The sequence below is a fragment of the Limulus polyphemus genome, unplaced genomic scaffold (assembly GCF_000517525.1).
Source record: "Limulus polyphemus unplaced genomic scaffold, Limulus_polyphemus-2.1.2 Scaffold66, whole genome shotgun sequence".
Classification (NCBI taxonomy): domain Eukaryota; kingdom Metazoa; phylum Arthropoda; class Merostomata; order Xiphosura; family Limulidae; genus Limulus; species Limulus polyphemus.
The window spans coordinates 655,550-667,922 of NW_013665676.1; the positions used below are offsets into that span (position 1 = coordinate 655,550).

At 32.8% G+C, this 12,373-nt stretch overlaps 1 protein-coding gene across 1 annotated transcript in view; it reads right to left on the reverse strand.

The window, feature by feature from the left end:
* The window catches only part of LOC106465109, a 189,962-nt gene extending 177,813 nt beyond the window's left edge, over nucleotides 1–12,149 (reverse strand). Inside the window, exon 1 of the mRNA XM_022393422.1 lies at nucleotides 11,760–12,149. The gene's annotated coding sequence lies outside the window, so the exon portion shown is untranslated. The remainder of the gene's footprint in view (nucleotides 1–11,759) is intronic.
* Nucleotides 12,150–12,373: the final 224 nt, after the last annotated feature.

Genomic DNA, 12,373 nt, shown 5'->3' on the forward strand with positions numbered 1-12,373 from the left:
CAGAAACATATATATATATATATATATATACACAGAAACACACATAAATAAATATATATATACACACAGACACATAAATATATGTATATATATATATATATATATACGCAGACACAGAAATATATATATATATACAAACACACACAGAAACATATATATATATATATATATATACACAGAAACATATATATATGTATACACACAGAGAGAGAGAGAAACATATAGGTATATATATATATATCCTTAATATTATAATATGCGAATGTCGTTAAAACCGAGTGTCTCCCTCTGTTTGAAATACAATTTTTCCAAGACCACTAGCATAGTTTACTTAATTTTACTGAATGAGTTTTTATATTAACACATTGTGTTAGAACCGTATTCAGTAGTGTTTTATTTCATATTCATTAGAGGTTTATTTGTTGACAGTAGAAGAGTAGCCGTTATCTAGCCTAGACGGTGATTTCCAACAAATACCATCTCACACCCTTCGCTCTTCTTTTACAGTCTGCTATAACTCAGGGTGCTTGCTATATAGAACTGGGTGATATTTACATACCAGAACGTAACTCTTAGTGAAGATTCAACAACCATAAATCTAGAAAAAAGTCTTCCTGTTGCCCAACATTTATCCAACCTCGATCATCATTCTATCATCTGGATTTCTAATCTAAACCCATAGAACACTGTCTCTTATACTCAAAATAAGGTAATCTTCAGCTATCTCAATGCAAAATTTATAAAGATGAAACAATTACCAATTACAATCGTGACTTTTTGGTTAAACCATGATATTCATAAATATAAATAAATCGTATTAGAAGTAATTTAACGAACAGTCATTTGTGCGATAATAATATTAATAAAGCTTAAATTTCATTTAATTTATATTATTTATTTAAATGACCAAAATATTTTTTCCGTTTCTTCCAACCGACAGATAACGAGTAATTTCCTAAAACCAGCAATTACTCAATAAACATTCGTGCTAATAACCGCAAATGCGCAACTACTGTTCACCTCTCGAAATTTCCATAAAAAAAATTTACTTTTATAATTAGCTTCGCAATGTTAGGTTAAATCCCCTGTAATCATCCCGAAACATAATCCAGCCTAATGGTCAAATGGCACATTTTTCTCAGAAAAACGTGATAATATTTTTAACCCTCCGCCTCTGCCGTTCCTATATCGTGGGAACCTAGAGGTCTTTCACCATTAGCGCTTATTAAACCTGAAACCCATCTCATGTATCAAAAACAGATACTTGTGTGATCATTTGATGTGCTAAGACAAAGAACTGAACGTTATGAAGCATTATTTGAGTTAACAGATTTCTAGATGTTGTAATTGAACATTCATTACATTATACAACCTATTTAAATATTGTTAGTACAGGAAAAACTCAAGCTACATGTATGCAAGTCCTGTTTTCAAACAAACCGACAAAGTATTATTAACCTAGAATTACAGATCGGATCCATATCATCGGATTTCTTTTTTTAAATACAAGTTAAAAAGTTGTTTACGCATCGAATTGCTCGTAAAGTCCAATTCATGACTTTGTTGATCACAGCGTCCTCTGTAACATACGAATCACACACACAAAAAGTAAAAAAAAAGTACCATCAATATTGCAGTTACTCGCAATAATTACTGCTACCATTCCCTATATATTTCACTCAACGAGTTTACTTGTTTTTTACACTGAATGTTGTGATGGGCAATACATAAAATTACTTAATGTGATACAGTACGTGGACCCTACTGAGAAAAGAACGGTATAAAACAAGCTGAAAAGTTAAAAAAATCTTGTACAAAAGTTCCTCAATTTATTGCTATTAGTAATTAAAGAGAAACTAAAGAAAATTTCACAAAAAAAACTTTTTAAACCAAATTCTTATAGTTAGTTTTGAAGGTCACTGTGAACAAAAATATAGCCTAGTTCATATGAGCATTATTTTTTCCCTATTCTTGTATTTTAGTCATGTTAAGTGTCGATACGTATAAGCATTGTTTCGTCCCTATTCTTGTATTTTAGTCATGTTAAGTGTCGATACGTATAAGCATTGTTTCGTCCCTATTCTTGTATTTTAGTCATGTTAAGTGTCGACACGTATAAGCATTGTTTCTCCCCTATTCTTGTATTTTAGTCATGTTAAGTGTCGACACGTATAAGCATTGTTTCTCCCCTATTCTTGTATTTTAGTCATGTTAAGTGTCGACACGTATAAGCATTGTTTCTTCCTTTTTTGGTATTTTATTCATCTTAAGTGTCAACACATATGAGGATTATTTATTCCCTTTTTTGGTCTTTATTCATCTTAAATGTCGACTCATATAAGCATTATTTCTTCCCCTTTTTTATTCATCATAAATGTCGACTCATATGAGCATTATTTCTTCCCTTTTTGATTTTTATTCATCTTAAATGTTGACTGATATGAGCATTATTTCTTCCCTTTTTGTATTTTATTCATCTTAAATGTCGACTCATATTAACATTATTTCTTCCCCTTTTTTATTCATCATAAATGTCGACTCATATGAGCATTATTTCTTCCCTTTTTTATTAATTTTAAATGTCGACTCATATGAGTATTGTTTCTTCCCTTGTTTGTTTTTTGTTCATCTTAAATGTCGACTCATATGACGATTATTTCTTCCCTTTTTTGTATTTTATTAATCTTAAATTTCGAATCATTTGAGCATTATTTCTTCCATTTTTGTATCTCACTTGTCTTAATTGTCAACATTTTATTGAAATCCAGCAAAGACAAACTTTCCTCCTTTATGCAACTATAATATTTTTTAGTTCATGCTCATAGTTTTTGGTAATCGTTTGTTTGTTTGTTGATAAGCACAAAGTTAAACAATGGGTATCTGTGCTGTACCCACCACAGGTATCAAAATCTGGTTTTTAACTTTATAAGCATTCAAAGTTACCGCTTAGCCACTGCGGATGGGGGGTGGGTATTTTGCTAATGGATGAAAAAAAAGACATTTTATGATAATGCCTACATATAAAGACGCTTATGAAAGATAAAATCAATGATTCCAAGCAAATTTAGCGAATGTCGCCAAATGTTAAGTTGTAACATAGTGTTATGTTTTTTTTACAATGTTACATCTCACATTTTGTTCTAACATAAGTAATGGTACGTTTTATTTACAATGTTACATCTCAAATTTCAAATGCTTTAAACTTTCATCTCAAGGGTTGTTTTTTTTCAATGGAGGCATTTTATATGCAATTCTCAATAACATTGACTACCTAATTATGCTAAACTAGATTACAGACCCACTTATATGTCAAGTTAAAAAACAAATAACTTCAGGATAATTCAATATTTTTAACACCCATTACACAATCACACACACGTGTAGTTAAACATGCCAATCTTATCATATTACTTGATAAATACAAGATAAAAATGTTGAAACAAACACGAAGAAATAAGTTGTATATTCCGACAAATCCAAGCGCTGGAGTCACCATTGGACTTACCCTCTTAACAGAGGTGTTAACTTAAAAACTTTAGCAACGGTTGCAGTTACTACAGATAAAACAGTTAAACAACAGATTTGACTGACACTAAAAATATCATTATTAGCGAACAAAAGTACGTAGTAACCTCAACATGTAACTATCATTCTTTGAAAGTAATTACGAGTTCTAAATAAATTATATAACCTTTTCATGGAGCTACTGATGGAAGCTTTGAACTTCGTCATACATATGTAATGGATACCTACGGCATTCGGATATGTACGTAATATAGCGAAAATTTCAACCCACTCTCCTTATAACTAATCTTTCCGGAGGCGGGAATATAAATTACGATTCAACGTATGACAAATGGCGAAAAGAGAAATGACTTGATGTAAAGCAACGCGAGCATGAAATACCGCATTAGCAAATGGAAACAAGTCTAACGTCAAGCTTCCTTCGTCCTTACATATACACCGAGATATTACTGAAAAAAAAAAAGGTGGACTTTGGGGTTGAATATAAAGTCAGGATAATTTTATACCTGGAATAAAAAAGCTCTACGAAATCAGGACAAAATCTTCGCCAGAATCCTTGAATATCATTACTAATCACACCATGTTGATTGTTTAAGAATGGGAAATGATCTACACAATGGTAATCAATATTTCAATCAGACTAAGTGTAATTCAATTATTTTTCTCCGCGATGTTCATATTTAGATCTTTTAATGTTTCGTGTTTTGACGCTTGTATATCATAGCAATAATCTGATTAATATTATACGCATATTCTGGTCAGATTTTATGACCTTCACACTTTCAACAGTTGCTCATATACACATATTGATCTGTAGTCAATAATCAGTTACCACAGACAAAGACCATGTGGTATCTGTTGAAAAGATATGCTTGAGCAGCAAGTACCACTTGAGGGACTGAGATATGTATATCAGAATATTTTGTTTGCCGTCTATCCATATCGTTATATCATGAAACTCGACTAAAATCATGAAGTTGTACGAGTACGCATGCAACAGAGACTTTGGCAGATGGCAATACAATGTGGACAACCAGTCTCGTGCTGGCACCTGGAAATATTCCTGTTTTATGAACACGTGATCTAAAAGCTGCCAAGCTTGTATTTTTATCACATGCTTTCAATAACCGGGAGATTTAGAGTTGCAGTGTTATATTTAGATATTTCCAATGAAGTCACAATTAAGAATTGTATACGTTGCTTGACAACGCTTTCGTATATGGAACCCCTTTTGTTAAGCTGTTTAAGTTAAGCATTACGTTCAGTTTTATTAAAAAACAAATATACAACAGTTCAGTAGGTGGTCAGAATACGAGAAGAATACGATGAAGCAAACAAAATATGAACCCAAGATATTATCCTCTTTACTTTAACGAAAGAAAAGTAGCCTTTTTTAAGCTCAAGCAAAGCCTTTTATATGTCTGTGCGTTTTTGTTAGAATAGATAGACCACGAGTTAAATATGTGTTCAGCTAGATTTGTTAACAGCTCTTCTTAGCAATTCCGTCGAACTTGTATGAAGCACGTTATAGTACTGATTACACAGTCCCCAAGTTAAACTTAATAAAAGTTGTTTTGGTTTTAATGACGGATTTTCCATAATCCAGCTACTCAGATTTCGAAAATAATATTCTTTTTTTTTCTAACACGTAAGGTATTTTTTTTTTTTTTTGTACAAATCGGGAAGAAGAAAAAAACTCTTACTTAGATCAAATTATTATTTCGTTTACCACAATGAACATTTTTTATTATGTTTGTTAACAAAAATACAAACAAAATTGGAGAAAAGGGAAGAACGTTGATGTCAAACGAATATGCATCCTCATTCATTCCGATTTTTTATGTGTGAAATCTACGTCTTTTAGTCTCAAAACTACGTGTTGTGGTCTTTTATGTACTGCGTTATGACGTTTTGTGAAAATTCTGTACCTGATGGAGAAAAATTGATAACATTTTCGGATTCAGCGTACAGGAATTATAGTAGAACATGTAAAAATTTCAAAACAATAAAACCATCGCAGGTTTGTGTTATCCGAGATCACTGTTCTTCGTTTCACTTAACTGATATTAACCTGGTATTGTAATAAGGTATTGTCCTAACTGCATAATGAACTTGATGTAGACCACAGATGTAAGGTATTGTCCTAATTACATAATGAACTTGATGTAGACCACAGATGTAAGGTATTGTCCTAACTACATAATGGTCTTGATGTAGACCACAGATGTAAGGTATTGTCCTAACTGTATAATGAACTTGACGTAGACCACAAATGTAAGGTATTGTCCTAACAACAGAATGAACTAGATGTAGATCACAGATGTAAGGTATTGTTCTAACTTCATAATGCTCTTGATGTAGATCACAGATGTAAGGTATTGTCCTAACAACAGAATGAACTAGATGTAGATCACAGATGTAAGGTATTGTTCTAACTACATAATGAACTTGATGTAGACCACAGATGTAAGGTATTGTCCTAACAACAGAATGAACTAGATGTAGACCACAAATGTAAGGTATTGTCATAACTACTTGAAATGTGCCAATTATATTTAACAAAATCTGCCCATTTCGGTTATTAATGTGTTTCTATTACCTTTAAGCTATATTTTCTTCAAATAAAAAATAGCTCAAGCCTTAACATGTTACTTGTGACTTCAGTTTCGTATGATTCAAAAACACGTTTACGATCCAAAGCCATGTTTTTCAAAAAAGTTTTTAAGTACAATACAGCGTCTTATTCAATCCTTAGCAAACATCTCTGATACTTAAGGGTTTAATAAGTCACTTATTTTTAATCAAGCACATCCAATGGCAAGTTTATAAACACGCATGTACAAACAGAAAACTTAAAGTTAATTACATGGAAAAGTTCATAAACAAAACTGTAATATTTAAATAAAATGACGCAGTCGCTTTATTCAAACTTATGATTTTTTTCAAATATATAAGAGTTTACTCAACTTATTGTGTTTCCATAAAAATCACATGTAAGCTAAATTAGGAAGCCTAAAAATACATTAACAGTTTTCAATTAAATCATTTTCATCTTGAAATGGAGTTAAATGCAATAAGCAAACCAAAAAGTATAAAAGTTGTATTTTGTTTATTAGTCACCATTTTTGTGAAGACGAACATCAATCCAGCACCAATAAACAGCAATCGTTACATGATTTACAATACACATTACATAATGGAGGCTCATGGGTATAAAAATATAACTAATAGGTTTCGTGTCACCTCATAACAAAAATGTTTTGCTCTTGTTACGCAGAAAACAGTGTAGAACAAGCATCAAAATCTGATTAGCCATTTTCACTGGTATTCAGAATTAGGTATGTTAGTGTTTGTTTGAAGTTAATCACAAACTACACAATGAGTCATCTGAGCTGTACCTACCACATGTATCGAAACCCGGATTTTAATGTTATAAGCCTTCAGGTTCTTACCGCTGAGCCACTGTGGGGGAGGGGAGTATGCTAATGATTGGACACTTAAGCACTACCAGAGAGAATTTTTTTTTAAGAAGTCGCTCTCAGATCTTTAAATGGAAGGTTGAACAACAAAAACAATTGGTTCAGTTTCTTTCACTGATGTTCATAGAGAGTCATCTCTCAAGCGTTCGTGCCATTAAACAAGTTTTAAAGCTCAGCGGGTGGAAGTGTTGTGAGGGAGCCGCAGAACGAGCTTTTCAGATCGTTATCTCCAAGGGAATACACAAAATAGTGTATCAATTGCGGTTGACTAACTTTTGGGTCAAAATCTAGAGCGGACTCGTAATATGATGTTTGTATTATCGAGTCGCGGCGTCAGACATTTTATGAAATGTTTGGACCTACACACCCACTTATACACGCAGCGAGGCATGTAAAGATTTTGCTGGATAGTAGCTGGACAGAAAGCCATAGGTGTAAAGCAGGATTATTTACTTATACAGCGCTAACGTTGGATGATATCGCATAATCATGAATCATTCACATGTTGGAAATCCGTAGTAAGAAACGTGTCCTCGTGATACTTATAAACTGAAATAAGTCATTAAACTAACCCATACACGAAAACAAACCTATCCCATGGGAGTCCAGTATTACGTCAGAAAACTGTTGTTGTTGTAGTGAAGATCCAAATCTTATTCATGGACCATTAATTTTCTTTTCAAATCCCTGGTCATTTAAGGACTAATTCTCAAACGAATAAATGTAGAAAGTTGATAATGTAGCAATGACTCCGCCGAACTGGAGTTAAAGTATGAGCAGCTTTTTGGCCACTTTTAGAGAGATGTTCATTGGATCTGTCTCGCTTTCGCGGTTGGGAATATTTTGATCTCTGTGAGGCTTCACTTGTAACGCCGTTTATCACTAGGTTCCAGGCATTTGCAGTCCACATAAGAATCAACGGTAGCATAACCTTTGTTTAAAATAAGGCTTATCACACGTTATGAGACATGTATTAAGAATTTTTCATATCGTATAAGAATAGCATACAAGTACTAGACATATCCTATCGAGTTTCACACGATCATTACTAAAGGTTAAGACTTTATCACACTTATGTGAAGAAATTATGTAGTATGACAGTCGTTGCCTTTTAACCTTACCCTGACCTCTGATATTTATGCTAATACATGAAAGTTCTTGTTATATGGCACAATCATCTAACGTATGATTCACAAGTTACCAAGCTCAAGTGTTTGTTAAATTCACATCGCTGAGAGATGACGTTGCTAAGAAACGTCATTATTAATACATACGTTCATCTGCAATAATGCATTGTTAAACATTCTTTACTGTATCTTATATTTATACTTCCTTTAAAAGCTGTAATAAATGTCTGGTTCCTGTGGAGCAACTGGGCTTTCCTTCACGCCTTAGCTAAACTAACTAACATCTTTAGATATAATTTTTTCTTAATGAGTCTAGACACCTTTTTTATTGGATTCTGATCATCATGCGTTCACGACGTGTTCTAGTCTTCGCGTGATATGTCTGAATGACATAAATTAATTACCTAGAACCCTATGATAAAACTTTTGCAGTTGTTGTAAAGCTACAGAAAAATGCAAGGATTAAACAGCCACGTTTTAAAACACCAGAAAAAAAATCAAACAGATCCCCACGTCCCTGTTTATAACTATAACAACCACGCTTTGATATTTTATGTGTAAGCTTATTCGAGCATTGCTCATATAATAATTTTGTTTGTAAGTATAATAATCACACTGACTTTCTAGTTTTGTATCAGCTCACTCAAGCGATTGTTGTTTGTAAGTATAAGAATCACATTCTCACTTACTAACATTGTGTGAACTTACTTGAGTGATGCACATATCATAACAATTATTGTCGTTCGTAAGTATAACAATCACACTGACTTTCTTGTTTTGTATCAGCTCACTCAGGTGATTGTTGTTTGTAAATATGACACTCGCATTCTGACTTACAAACTTTATGTGAACTTACTCGAGTGTTGCTCAAATTATAATGATTATTGCTGATAAGTATAACAATCACATACTTACTCATGTTGTGTGAACGTATTCGTATGATGCAGATATCATAACAATGATTATTGTTTGTAATGAGATACAAACATAATGTAGCAATAACATTATTGTACAACAATCAACTTCAATAATATCAAGGAAGTTTTATCAAAACCCTGCAGTTTTTAGTTATTCTATACGTTAGCATTATGTACAATGTTTTTTATTTTACGTGACATTTGTCAAAACTGTCAATACAGAAATAACTTGCTCTGTAAACTCCATGAGCTGCAGTGCGTGATCAATAACAGAAGAAAAAAACTGAACTCTCTTGTAAGTTGACAACGTCAAAGACTTTGATAGAGAGGGTTTAAAACCAACATATCAATTGCTTTTCAAAACGTGAAGCTTAGTATAATCTTGTTAGACTCCAAGTCGTCCACGTATTTAACATCGTTATGTTTACTTTTGTAATGGATCGTTTCGGTGAAAACTCCAATGACTGTTACTTAACTATTTCTGTTCATAATATCATGTGGCGCTAAGCAATACGTCATCGAAACCTCACAAGTACCTTATTTTCCTTAAGTAAATTTTGCGAAATTTCCAGAGAATTCCGTATAACAAATTAGACAACGTTTTTACGTACGAAATAAACCATTACCTGCATAGAGATACACACGTGTAAGAAATTTAGTATATTAACTGTCGTTTGGAGTTCATCAGGAATTAGTATTGGTTTAGCGTTTAAATTAGATCACCATAAAGAGTTTTAACTCAAAATTCAAAAAATATTTTCGTTTTCGTAGCACCAGCTTTTCACTTAATTGTTTCCTATTGTTACGCCTCCGTGATTATAAACGTAATTTTTAAAAGCCAAATTATTGCACGTAAATAACTACTTTCGATGTTAACAAATTGTCGCTTGCTTTTACGCTTTTATTGTTGTATTCTACTTTTACATTTATGTAGCATATTTATCTATCAGATTAAAGCAATAAAACAATAATCGTTGGCCATGTCGCTCACTCAAGAAAATGGTAGATACAAATATTTTACTCTTTTCTTTTTACAAATGTTTATTGAACGTTAAATCTATTCATTTATTTTTTTTTTTAGATTGAAAAATGAATTTGTTTAAAGGCTTACTGATTCAAAAAAGTTCTAAGTATTGGGGGGTGGGGAGGAGAAGGCTTCTCATTTATATCCAAAAAAAAAAAAGCACGCAGGTCTTTCGTTAAATTTCTCACGTGCGTATTAAGGTAACTAGTTTTTAATATAACAAAGAAAATATTCTAACTAAATTAACAAATTATCGATAAGCATTTGCTTACAAACATCTTTGGGCAGGGTATGGCCTAGTGGTTAGTTTGCCGGACTGTGACTCTAAGGGTCAATGTTGCCTCAAAACATTGTGCACTTTGCTGCCATGGGTGTTTTATAAGTAACAGTCAAATCCCACTACTCTACAGATAGGGCCAAGAATTGGCGGTGGTAAATGTTATTGACTAGCTGCCTTTACTCTAAGCTATCAGGTAAGAATTATGGATGTCTAGCGCAGATAGGTCTTGTGTAATTTTCTGCGAATATCCGAAACAAACTATTTTTTTTGTAACACTGTTTGAACTAAATGAAAAAACATATTATAGTTTTAAGATCTAAAATTTCTACAATATTCCATATTGGTACTTATATAAACATTTGTAACTTATGCACCTGGCTTTAGTTATATGCATATTTATCATTTTAATAGCCTTTTAAATGTTAATTACAATTTGTTAGCGCGTTATGATTTTAGCAACAAAGGACGTTTGTGGTAAAAGAATCTATAGAAATAGTCAATGCTTTGTCTATTCTGTTAGCAGAAGAACTCTCTAAACCCCTTTCCCGGACGACTGTTCTGACTAGAAACGTTCACGTTCATTGTAAGTAAATTACACTAACTCATTGTCGTAGTTAATCTCCAAAACGATTATCTAACCCTAATTAATGATAAGTTACTTATTTGTTTGTTATTGTTAATTTAGTACTCATATCGCTTAAAGGTTGAACAAGCATGATTATGTTCCATCTTTTAGTTCGATTTATTTTGTTTGTGAATATTACATCTATTAATAATAATGAATTCGTGCTTCTACAATTTACACAGCATCGTTTCACTTAAAACATGTGTAGAATTTATCAGCAGTCGCGAACCGCTTCGTAATGATGTCCGATCCAACAAAAGATGCGTTTAACTTTTCAGATTAATCATTAAGTCCTGTTCTTTATTAATTTCCTTTATTCTGTATGTAGATACGTAACATCTATGTTTTTGATATTTTATTAGGCTTAAGTTGTACAATACAAATTGTTTTTCGCACAAATATATATATATATATATATTATAAAACATGGGCGCCCGCGGGAAGTGGCAAGAGGGGGCATTTGACCTCTTACATTTCACAAAAAAATTACAGGTTTTATGATGTAAGCTTAACATCGTAGTTGTTAAACTAATTATTTTTAAAACTTTTCATTAAAACTGTGAATTTTGTTTTTCGGGTATAAGCACACATATTCTTTTAGTCTGTTGACTTACACTTATCCCCTATATACATGTTTTGCCCCCCCCCCATACACGCACGCTGGAAATATTCCTGTGGGCGCCTATTGTGTGTAAAATACTATAATGAATAAGTTTTCTTCATAAAATATAGAAAACTATTTTTTTCTCGAAAAGTTTCACATCAAGCTTATCAAGACTTACCTTTTATCTTGATTAACAGGTATCTGATATTGTCACTGTTGTGTCCGAATGTAAATTTCAGTTGAGGAACTGACCAGTAACATTGCAGATGACCACATAAACTGTCTATTTCTTGAACATAGCGAGGCTTATAATGCAGTATCTTGACACAGGTTCCAGTTGTTTCTAGTGTGTTTGGTTTGACTTACATGGAATACAAACTTACCAATTAGTTACTTTTAATAGCTATTTGTACACAGTGCTCTTGTCCTAACGGTATAACAGTTGCCTCACCAGACAGACTTTTTCATGTTTGTTTTGTCCTTTCTGCACAGTTCGAGGCAGGTCTTAAGTCAGTCCCATGTCGTGTTGTAAGATGTTTCTTAAGAAGCGTGCCGCACCTGAAGAGCGTTCCCTATTGGCACACAGCTCTAGGGCTGAATGATGCTGCCACGATACAATGTCAGTTTCTCCACAGTTGTTGGACTAGTCTATTTTCTTATAATAGAGGTGATAGGTCTTCGAGCTGCGCATTTCAAAGAAACCGAAGGGCTGCACGCGGGGCGCAAGACTTCTGATGAGGAATGCACTGAATATAAGCAAGACTTTTTGTTTATAATATTTGAAAGCAGGTA